The sequence below is a fragment of the Eublepharis macularius genome, chromosome 7 (assembly GCF_028583425.1).
Source record: "Eublepharis macularius isolate TG4126 chromosome 7, MPM_Emac_v1.0, whole genome shotgun sequence".
Classification (NCBI taxonomy): domain Eukaryota; kingdom Metazoa; phylum Chordata; class Lepidosauria; order Squamata; family Eublepharidae; genus Eublepharis; species Eublepharis macularius.
The window spans coordinates 133,934,019-133,946,596 of NC_072796.1; the positions used below are offsets into that span (position 1 = coordinate 133,934,019).

At 41.2% G+C, this 12,578-nt stretch overlaps 1 pseudogene; it reads right to left on the reverse strand.

The window, feature by feature from the left end:
- Positions 1-4,569: 4,569 nt before the first annotated feature.
- Positions 4,570-5,537, reverse strand: LOC129333986 (mas-related G-protein coupled receptor member H-like; annotated as a pseudogene).
- Positions 5,538-12,578: the final 7,041 nt, after the last annotated feature.

The window sequence follows — 12,578 nt, forward strand, 5'->3', positions numbered from 1 at the left end:
GGAAGGAAATGTTCATAAAAATACCCCTTTCAAGTCCAGCTCATTCTTCTACGGAAAGCTCATATATGTCAAATGGTGAAAGTATATTAATCTTCTGTACCTAAGACTCCAATGTCTGATTATAATCTGCTCTGTTCCTAAATATTCTGGCTCACTCTCATGAAAATGTAAACCCTCAATATTTGAAAACATTGCACTTGATCTTAGCCAAAATGCTGAGAAGCATTACCTACATTAAAATGGATTTCATTCATTCCAGCAATCTTCTTAGTATGGCATATAAAATCAAGTTTGACTCGTTCTCACATGCTAAACTAACATTATGATCCAGCCCAGACTTAAAAATTAGGCATTTGTTTGTTTGTTTGTTTGTTTGTTTGTTTGTTTCAAATTTCTATTCCTCCCTCCCCGCAAGTGGGCTCAGGGCAGATATCAGCATATTAAAATACAAAACACAATAAAAATGACATAGTAAAATACAGTAAAAATCCATACTAATTTAAAACAGGATGGTGGACAGCCTTCACAGGGAGGGTTAAAATTTTATACCCTCCCTTTTTTTTAGGCTGGTGGAGGCCCAGCCTCAGCCATATGCCTGGTGGAACAATTCTGTCTTGCAGGCCCGGCGGAAGGATAGTAGGTCCTGCTGGGCCCTGATTTCAGCAGACAGAGCGTTCCAGCAGGTGGGAGCCAGGACCGAAAAGGCCCTGGCTCTAGTCGAGGCTAGGTGGGCCTCCTTAGGGTCAGGGACCACCAACAGCTGTTTGTCTCCTGATTGGAGTGTCCTCCGGGGAATATATGGGGAGAGATGGTCCCATAGATACGCTGGTCCCAGTCCATACAGGGCCTTATAGGTCAATACTAGAATCTTGAATCTAATCCGGTACTCCATTGGCAACCAATGCAGCTCGCGTAAGAACAGTGTTATATGTGCCTTATTTGGCACTCTTGTAATAACATGTGCCGCTGCATTTTGTACCAGCTGTAATTTCCGGGTCAGGCTCAAGGGCAGTCCCACGTAGAGCAAGTTACAGTAATCTAGCCTAGAGATGACCATTGCTTGGATCACTGTAGTTAAGTCACAGGTTGACAGGTAAGGGACAAGTTGCCTGGTCTGCCGCAGATGGAAAAAAGAGGATCTGACAACCGCTGTGACCTGTGCCTTCATTTTCAGGGAGGCCTTTTTATGGAAGAATTAGAAAGACAAGGGAATTTTTGCCTTAGAACAATTGATGGGGCATGATAATGAGTTTTTTGTCATTTTCTTAAATATGATTTGCCAACTTCTGCTGAATGGTAATATTTACAATTGCAACATTTGTTGGTGTTCAAATATGACTGCTTTGACTACTTCAGAATCTCAGTTTTGGAAACTCTTCTTGAATCAATACAGAAAATGAAACCTATTATATTTATATATAAATATTTAATGTCAGTCAATAAATATGATACCCAGAGAATTAGAGATGAATGGGAAAATGAGCTGGAATGTCCAGTTCTGCTAAAGCAACGGGCTAAGGCTTTAACAATGAAATCCTATGAGGAGATACTCCTGTCTAAGCCCATTGATTTCAATGTGTTTAGACTGGAGTAACTCTGCTTAGAATTTCACTATAAGCCTTACAGCTCTTGCTGCTATAAGCTTCTGCTTATTCAGCAAAAAAAATATATTTAGAGTATGTTGGATACAACAGTGCCTTTTTACTAAAAGATTGAGGACAGTGTCTAGGTGTTGGTGTTGGTGGTGTAACTCACAAGATGCATCTCTTAAGCATATGCTTTTGACATGTTCAGTCATTCAGCCCTTTTGGAAAAAAGTCATTATGCATATTAGAATACTCATTTAATTTTGAGGATGTTAATGTACTGTTAAACTATTTGCGGGTCTTTTGGAATCTAACTGATGGTCAACAAAAATGGACCCTATGTGCCTTTACAGTTCCCAAAAGACTTAAAAGAGATCCAGTTTGGTGTAGTGGTTAAGAGCACGGGACTCTAATCTGGAGAGCAAGGTTTGATTCCCTACTCCTCCACTTGAAGCCAGCTGGGTGACCTTGGGCTAGTCACGGCTCTCTGGGGTTCTATCAGCCCCAGGGCCTAACCAAAACACCCCAGTGTTTTGTTGTGGGGATAACAACAACAACAACAATAACAACAACACTGAGAGATCTCTGTCTTTTGGTGCTACACCTCTGAAGATGCCAGCCACAGCTGCTGGCGAAACGTCAGGAACTACAATGCCAAGACCACGGCAATACAGCCCGGAAAACCCACAACAACCAACAACAAGAAACTCTCTGCTTCGGGGCACAGACAACAACTGAATACAAAGAACCCCCCGAAGTATACAATCACCAGCTATAAACAACTATGATTTATATAAAGTTGCAAAAGTGCTCTAGAAGTTACTATAAATACCAATTCATGTAAATACACATATACAAATCCATACAATGCCCAATGGTGGGAAAACAAACAACATTCAAGAGCAATATGTCATTTACAATTCCATCCAATGAATTGCTTGAAAAATGTCTATAGGAATGCAGAAGCCTGCAGCAGTTGAGTTGATTCTGATAAGTTGTTTTGCCGGCAGGTAAAGAATCCAGTCCCGTTTCACTCAATTGCTTCTTCACAGGCAAAAATATAGCAGTTGTCACAATCAATCTCATTTCACCACTTCAATTTGTTCCGGACGATCTAGATTTAAACGTATAGATTTGCTAATAGTATTTTTATAACCAATATGGGGGGGGGGGGGGGAAATCTGTTTTTTTTTTCATTTTGCAGTAATAAACATTTTAAAAATTTGAAAACTCTGTCTCATTCTTGCATGCATGCCTATATGCTGTCAAGTTACAATTTATGGACACCCTAGCAAGCAGATTTCAAGGCAAGTGAGAAGAAGAAGTGGTTTGGTGTAGAATCATAGAATCGTAGGACTGGAAGGTACGTCTTGGGCCATCTAGTTCAACCCCCTGCACAATGCAGGGAATTCACAACTACCCCCCCACCCCAACTGCATTACCTGCCTCTGTTGAGTCTCCCTTGATGGTCCCTCATTTACGTACCGACCCTGCCTAGTTTCCAACATCTGATGAGATCAGGCTGTACCATATTGCCTTCCCTCCCTTGTCCGCACCTGATTAGAAATGTACCAACTGTCTTTCATCGAACACTGAATATTTACATTACCAGCCTTCACATATATGTGATGAACAGCCTTTCACGTTGTTAATGCATGATTTCCATGATCTTTCAAAGCAGGCCAAAAATATACTAAATAAATAAAATAATGGAGAGACAGAGAAACAGCTGAGCTCCTGATCAGACCAAACATACAGATGAAGATAAATCCAGACAGTTTATAGTCTCCTATTTTTTTAATTATCAATTTAATGCATTAAGAATTTATACTTGGAGGGTTTTTTAGTTCTTCATTTAAATTTTAATAACATTCTTCGGCATAGTTGTCATTAGATAACAAAATAAAATGGGATGTTGCAATATAGCAAGTGAAGCAAAAATCCAGCAAGTCAATCAAATATAGCAAGAATCGGTTAAGCTTTTACGAAGACGAAAAACCACTTAATCTTTCTGTGTATCAGATCACTTTGTGTTTGTGTGTGTGTGTGTGTGTGTGTGTGTGGATCTTGTTGTTCAGGGCTACCAAATGTCTTATTTAAATCAGCTCATGATAGAAAAGGAACTACCTTTGCTGTATAGTTATATGGAAGGGGAATTTGTGTAGTTGTTAGCTATTAAACTTTGCTATATCAATATTGTACCAAGCATTTATGGAAAGTGTAGATTTGCTCTCCCAAATGTGTAATAATTTATTGTACCAATTGAAAGCAGGGTTTTTATTAGTTCGTTACATATTTTTAGAAAAGATCAAGTGACTGCCAATTGCCCTGTTGATACTGGGGTAACCCACACAGACCTAGTCAGACTTGGTTATGGCCTAACCAGTCTTACTACTAGGCAGATTATTTTTTTAAAAAAACCACTCATCCTTGAACAATGTTAATCAGACATAAAGGTTCGATCCACAATATGAAGGAAGCCCAAAAATTCCTGCTTGATTTTTCGAAATGCCAACAGTGAATCCTACATTATTCAATTGGGAGCAAAAAGCCTGCTGAGAAAAGGCAGACGGTCTTAAATAGCTGTACCTGAGTGTCCAGACATCGATTGCCCCACCTCAGGATAACAGTTCAGCCTTTGGTAAATAAATACCTTGTAAAGGTAAAGATAGTCCCTTCTGCATGCAAGCACTGAGTCATTACTGACCCATCACGACATTTTCTCGGCAGACTTTTTATGGGGTGGTTTGCCATTGCCTTCCCCAGTCATCTACACTTTACCCCCAGGAAACTGGGTACTCATTTTACCGACCTCAGAAGGATAGAAGGTTTGACAGAAGCCTAAGTCAATCTTGAAAGAAGCTTGAACCCAGCTTCTGCCAGGATCGAACTCAGATCGTGAGCAGAGCTTGGGCTGCAGTAGTGCAGCTTACCACTCTGTGCCACGGGGCTCTTTCTTGTATAACATTCAAAATAGGAGCCATTACATAACTGTTACACAGTTTGCTTTGCTGTGAACTGTTTTCTTTCCATACTCTTCCTCCTCTTTGAAAACCCTCTGGAGTACAGCCTTTATGTTCTCCCTTATCTGACCCCTCTTCTTTTTTCCAATCAGGAAATAGATCAATGGATTGATACCACTGTTTAGAGAGGCACATAAGAAGCCATAATGGAATAGATAGGCAAATACATAATGAGAAAAATAAGGGAACAAGACAACAACATTGAATGGGAAAGCAACAATAAGGAAGAAAAGGAGAGTAAGCAAGATGACTGTTAAAAGCTTTCCTCTCTTGTGTTGTTGAGGTTTGAAGCACACCTTGAACAACAGAGTCAGGGTGGAAATGGTAATGAGTGGGAAGCAAAGCACACAATTCACAAAAAATGGGTACAGTAAAAGATAATTTTTGGAGAGCTTCAAAGCTTTGAAAATGATTTGAATTCCGCAGAGCAGGAAGTTGAGAACCCATATTAGGGCACACACAATGATGGGCAAATGGGGTGGGCAGTTACATCGATGCCAAATTGGAAAAAAGACAGACACACATCTGTCAATGCTGATGACTGTAAGTAGAAAGTGACTAGTACAGAATGTGAATGGGAAAAGACATACAGCTGTGTGATCAACAAATATAGGGAGATGTGGTAAAAATTCTAGAAGACTGAATAGAACTATAGATATAAGGACTCCAAAGTCAGCAACAGCCAAGTTCAGGATATAAATGGTGATTGGACTTCTTTTCATGCAGAAGCCAAGAAGCCAGATGGCAACTCCATTCCCCACAAGCCCAAAATGCTGGTAGCAAAAATGAAGCTGTAGATGATGATACTATGGGTCTTGAAGTTCCATTCTGGGACATAAATTGGAATTTCAGCACCATTCAATATATCACCGTATTCCAGTAGTTCATCTTCCAAAGGAGACAGGGATATCTTGCTGAAGTTGGTCATTGTTTAATTTCTGCATTTGAGGTTCTTGTACCCTTTTCTTACATCGCCATGCCTGCTAAGAGAAAGAGATGTAGGTACATTGGGAGCATCCAAGGAATTGAAAATCACTGATGGCAGCTACAGGTTTTGCAACATGGCAGCTTGGATTTTCCCTTGCTGGCATGGTTGAGAGTTCCAGCAGACAAAGAGATATGTTAGAATGCCTGATTGCCACTGGGGAGTCATGGGTTCAAATCCTTGCTAACTGGGTGACTTTAGTGTGTTATTCACAGAATAACCAACTTCATAGGATTGCTATGAATATAAAATAAAGGAGGGGAAACGATGTATGTTTCTCTGAGGTTCTTAGAGGAAGTCTAGAACAAAATTATGATTGACAGAAAAAAAGATACGGGAAGAAAAATGGCAGATGATATGATGAATGATTTCTTTATAAATGGGTACCCCATTCTTCCAACTGTTCAGGGCTGGTTATAACAAATCTGAAAACACATGCATAGACATTAAACAATAAAGATCACATATCCAAGGGGACAGATATAATCTGTTATAAAATAGCCTAACATAACTACCACAAGCAATCACTCAAACCAAATTCTTACTAGCCTCTCTGAAGGTCAACAAACATTGAACCTTCCTTGTTTCAGGAAACATGTTCCATAAGGGGAGAGCAGAAGCACTGATCGAAATATTATTGAAATTCTGAAGCCTTAACATAAAACACATTCAAAGTAGTATTCAGTCAAAGTAGTACTACTTCTTACACACTTCTTACTACTTCTTACACACTTACCTCTTCGACGGACAGTTCTGTTATTCAAATGAATAATTCACTCTCTCTATAAACTCCAACTAGAAATAATTTTTAAAAAACAGACTTTAAAGATAGGGAAGGAAACAAACAATGTATGTTGTCAATTGCAAGAATGAAATGTTGTCATTAGCTCATATCTAACCAAGATTTGATAATGTGTCACCACCAGTTAGATGTATCTAATACCAGGCCTTGAATGACTGCAGTCAGGGCTCATTTTGAGGGGGAATGCACAGGAACGCAGATCCGGTAGTTCTCCAAAGAGGTCATATGTCAGGTGGCCCTGCCCACCTGATTTTCGGCCATTTTGGGCCCATTGTGGCCTGGATTGGGGCAGAAATGGCCAGGATTGGGGCTAAAACAGCCATGATTGGTCCCGAAATGGCCCAGATCAGGCCTCTGATGGGTGGTGGATCACTCTCCCATTCAGCAGTGGCCCAATCCTGACCATTTTGGGACCCTTTTTGGCCATTTTCAGCCCCCTTTTGCCATTTTGGGCCCAATTTTGGCCCTGAATGGCCAGGATTGGGCCCAAAACAGCCAGGATAGGTGATGTTGGGGAGTGTGGCATATACAAACCAGTTATGCTAATGACACACGTCCAGCAATGTCAAGGGGTGTGGCATAGGCTAATGAGTTATGCTAATGAGCTCCTGCAGCTCTTTTTCTACGAAATGCCCCCTGACTGCAGTAGTGGAGGACTGTAAAGGTATGATTTAGATGATGGTATGATTGTAGTCTAGGTCTTATGTTTTTTGAGTTTATTAATTGAAATAAAAATTTAAAAAGAAATACCAGGTCTTGAACACATTTATGGTAAATTAAAGGTCAAATTATGTGAACCAGTTCAGTCGTGAAATATTTTAGAAATGAATTTCGTCTATACAACCTTGCCCTGATAACATTGAGAAAAGAAGCACATTTGCTAACACGGAACCAATAGAGCTGTCTTCTGCTGATTCATACCATTCCGCACTGCACCACACTTGATCTTTGCCAAAAGGCCAAGAAGTGATTTCCGAAACAAGAATATTCGTCACTGGATCCATACATGGCATATTCAGCTCTAAGTGGATTCATACCATTGGTCTACCAAGGCACATCTTATCCTTTGTAACTAGTGGAGAAATGTCACATCTTCTACAATTTGATGAGGACTGTCGCCTGCTATTCAATTCTGTTACTGAGCTACGGCTCCCCCTCCATTTGCTGTGCCATATTCATGAGTCATTTTCTTTATTTCATGGAATTAAATGGTAAATGTTAAGTCAATCTCCACCACATCATTTCTTCAGATTACTTTCAGAGTGTAATAATAGCACATGATGGATGTCATCAGAGGTTGTTCTAGGAAAGCAAACCTCTTCTCAGTAACTTGAGTCCATTCAAGATGGTTAGCCATGTCAGTCTGTTGCAGTAGAAAAGAGCAAGAGTCCAATAGCACTTACAAAACCAACAAAATTTGTGGTAGGGTAGGAGCTTTCATGAGTTACAGCTCACTTCTTCAAATACATTAGTTAATTGCCAAGACTTCTTGTGGAGCTTGACTTTAGTTTTCAGTGTGAACATGCTGGAAATGAGTGATTACTAAATACCTGTGTAGTCTTAGCCAGCCTAGGGGTAGGTAAAAGGTAAAGGTAGTCCCCTGTGCAAGCCACGAGCCATTACTGACCCATGGGGGGATGTCACACCACATTTTCTTAGCAGACTTTTTACAGGGTAGTTTGCCATTGCCTTCCCCAGTCATCTACAGTTTACCTCCAGGAAACTGGGTACTCATTTTACCGACCTCGTAAGGATGGAAGGCTGAGTCAACCTTGAGCCGGCTATGATCTTGGGGATCATATTTTTGGCTGGAAAGGTGGCAGATCTCTCTCTCACTCTCTCCTTCCTGGCTTGTGAAACTCTAGTAATAACACCAGAATTCAAACATGCTTTTCTAGAGTATTTGAATCAAAATAGAATCTGATCATGATAAAGCTTGCCAAGTAAGAGCTAAAGCATAAAGTAAAAAGTCAAATTAACTGAATTCTGCAGAATAGAACGGAGAGTACAGATATGAAATCACACATAGAAGCGAACCAGTAAGACAGCCTGTGCCATCCATGTCAAATAAGGTCGAAGATTGACCGATACCTGTCAATGCTACTGTCTGTCAGTAGAAATTGACTAGTGATGTCTACTAAACCATAAAGGAATGTGGACTTTGGAAATAGTTTTAAACTGTAGAATAGAAATATGAATGCAAGCACATGGTAGAAGAATGTAGAAGCTAGATGATAGTTTCATTTCCCAAACCTCCAGGACTAGAGATGAGATAGAGAAGGGGAAAGTGACATTTTAAATAGTCATAGAAGAGATACCCTTAGAGCTATAATTTGAGTTATCATTAGTTCGCATCATGATACATGTCTGGTCCAGCACACACTATTGAAAGATCTGAAAAGTACCTTTTCTGTGATGGCTTCAAACTCAACAGTCCAAGATGATTCCACAGGCATAAATGTTCAACTTAGGGGTGCTACCCAAAGTACAACTCCACGAATGAGCTGCATACAGGCTGAGATAAAACTGATGCAAAGTATCAGCGGCAAGATGTGTCAGCTTTTTATGCTTCTCAGGAAATACATATTCAGCAGAAGATCACTCTCTGCATGGGTGTGTCAATCATTTCACTCTTAACTTTCAACAGCACAACCAAACAAGAAACTTGATGTCAATTCTTCAGTGGAATGACTCCAAAATAATTACAGTTCAGGGCTCTGAGTATGGGATGCATTTGTGCCAGCCCTTGTACTTTTAAATGTGAAATGAGAGGCAGTTGGCTGGTTGGGCTACTGCCTAGCCTATGGGACAGCTAGATTGAGCAGGCTTAAAAAGAGGAGGTGCCTTTCCTTTGCAGAAATTTATTGTGTCCTGATGGCATGCATTTCCTCTCATTGAGATCATTGTAGGAGTAGCTGAAGTTTTAAGGGCCAGGCAGGATTGCTTATTTCATTTATTTATTTACAAAATTTATACCTCGTCTTTCTGTGCTGATTAGGGCACCCAAGGAAACTAACAAATCAAAAACATACATAATAAACCACATTTTAAAACTATTAAGACAAAAGAAATCATTAAAACAATTAAAACCAGAGAGTAAATACACATAGAAAACAACAATTAAAGTACTGGGCAGGAAGAAGAGAATCACTAAAGGAATGCCAAATCTTCACCCACTGGCAGAAGAAGAAGAAGAAGAAGAAGAAGAAGAAGAAGAAGATGACGACTGCACTTAAATACCACTCTTCTAGAAAGATTAGTGCCCACTCAGACTAGTGAACAAAGTTAGTGTTATTATTACCCCCACTATACAGCTGGGGAGCTGGACTGAGAGGAGTGACTTACCCAAGGCACCAGCTGAGTTCATGGCAGCAGTGGGATTCTAACCAGCAGAGTGCTGATTCTCAGCCCAACCACTTAATCAATATGCAACAGAAGGGTACAGAAGAGTCTCCCTGGGGAGAGACTTCCAGAGTTTTGGTGCAACGACTGAAAAGGCCCTTTCCTGGGTCAATGCCTGCCGCAGAAGGCAGAGACACGCAAAGCAGGGACTCCAAAGACAGTTATAGCGGTCATGTTCTCCATGAATTGTCATACAGGGCAGGGGTGGGGGAATAGAAACCTTTTTCACTTAGTGTACGTTGCAGGATGCAGTATCATAAATAGTCTGCCTTTGTCTTCTTTAAGCTAATTTTCCCCAACTAAACAGGAGACTGTCTATGTTATGATATATGTGAAAGGGATCTTGGGGTAAGAGTGGACTGTATGAGCAGTCAGTGTGATGTGGTGGCAAAAAAGGCTAATTCAATCTTGGGTTGTATCAAAGGGGCCATAGCGTCGAAATCGCAGGAGGTCATAGCCCCTCTCTATACTGCCTTGGTCAGGCCACACCTGGAGTATTGTGTGCAGTTCTGGAGGCCTCACTTCAAAAAGGATGTGGGCAAAATCGAGAGGGTGCAGAGGAGAGCAACGAGGATGATCAGGGGTCTGGAGACTGAGCCCTACGAGGAAAGGCTGAGGGCCTTGGGAATGTTTAGTTTGGAGAAGAGGAGGTTGAGGGGGGACATGATTGCTCTCTTTAAATATTTGAAAGGCTGTCATTTGGAGGAGGGCAAGGAGCAGTTCCAGTTGGCAGCAGAGGGCAATGGGCTTAAATTACATGCACAAAGGTACCGGCTGGATATTAGGAAAAACTTTTTCTTGGTCAGAGTAGTTCAAAAGTGGAATCAGCTGCCTAGGGAGGTGGTGAGCTCCCCCTCACTGGCAGTTTTCAAGAAGAGGGTGGATGAATACTGGTCAGGGATGCTTTAGGCTGATCCTGCACTGGGCAGGGGGTTGGACTAGATGGTCTGTATAGCCCCTTCCAACTCTATGATTCTATGATATATGTCTAATCAGTATTGGATATTTGATGATAGATGTCTAATCAATATTAATAGCTGCCACTCTTTTGGGCAGGGCAACAATTTGAAAGTTTTTGCATAGCTCTGTAGGAGCTGTAGTTCAATATGTTTTTCTCAAGTACATGTATACATTTCATATAATCAGGGCCTAGATCTATTCATTAATAATAATAATATTCAATTTATATACTGCCTTTCAGGACAACTTAATGCCCACTCAGAGCGGTTTACAAACACCCTGTGAGGTGGGTAGGGCTGAAAGAGCTCCAGAGAACTGTTACCAGCCCAAGGTCACCCAGCTGGCTTCAAGTGGAGGAGTGGGGAATCAAACCCAGCTCTCCAGATTAGAGTCCCGCACAATTCCTGCACTCTTATCCACCACACCAAACTGGCTTGCTGTTTGCCCATTGCCCGCAGGGGACCCCCTGCTGGTGCTCCCCATTCCCCATCAGCACTCTATGAAGGGGGGGGAGGCAAACTGGTGTCCTGTAATGCTGCATAACCAGAAGCAACATAACCTCACAGCAAGAAGCTCTAGGATACACCAGGAACTCTATTGTTTTTTTTTTTTTAACTTAGGACTGACACCCGTACTATTCAGTTTTATTACTGTGGAAAATGTGAGGATGTATGATTGAGAAATATGATGCAAAGTGTGCTTCATAGAATGTGCAAAGCAAAATCTAATTCCTAAGAATTCTTTCCAAGCTACATGACAGTGCAAGGCGCTGTTTCATTGTATTCAAGTTTAAATTACACGTTTGTGAGATGTCACATCTGCTTCCTCTGCACTTCCTCCAATAATTTCCTCCACACTTACGAGCTTTCAGAAGCAGCTGGGGAGAGTAACAGGACTTGCCAATTTCTAATGGATGTCCCTTTATGGATTTGTGGGCAGTGCATCATGTTGTAGAATCAGTGTGCCACCTTGTTGAACCAAGATAAAGCGTCACTCCAGGATTGGGTAATCAATGCTGGTCGAGAATTTTTTCTTTAATCCAGAGAAGAGAAAATTACTTAAATCCAGAAATTTTGAAAGGGGACTTCTCAAGTGTCTCAGCATCCAGTTGTGATTAAAGGCTCGGTGCTGGAAGAAGGTAGGCTGTTCTCGACATGAGATCTCCTCTTTATGCTGAGTTCTTCTCCTGGAAGTTCCATCTTTTTTGTCCTTTAGTTTGCCCTGTTCCTCACAGTTAAAAACATTTCCTATAAACTCTTTGACTTCATTCCTTAGTCAACATTCTAACTACAGTGTAGCTTTACCATTTCTAAGTGTGTTTGTTGTTCCCATTTGTCTTCTGTTTCTTTTCATTCTTTGCCATCCCTGGCTCTCCCTTTCCACTCTTTTTGACTGATTCATCCTCACCCATCCTTTCTCAAAACAGAGGTTGCAAGTTGGTTTGCGAATGATCTCTGTGCTCATCTGGTTTTTGGATTTTTTCCTTTGCGTGAGGGTTTAAAACTTTATTTGTAAGCCAGTGTGGCAGAGTAATTAAGAGTGTCGGACTAGGAAATGGCAGACCCATGTTCAAATCTCTACTATGCCATAGGAACTCAGAGCCAAGCTACAAGTGACGCCTGACACGGGTTGGACACTTGTCAGCTTCCCTCAAGTTTTGATGGGAAATGTAGGTGTCCTGGTCTTGCAGCTTGGCTCTCCATTTAATTGAAGTTTACAGAGCAGCAGTCTGTGGGAGGGAGAACATGCGGTCGGGAGGGGAGTGCAGGCATCTCTCACTGGGTGCCCCCCTTCCCCTCCACTGTGTGTGTGTGTGGGTG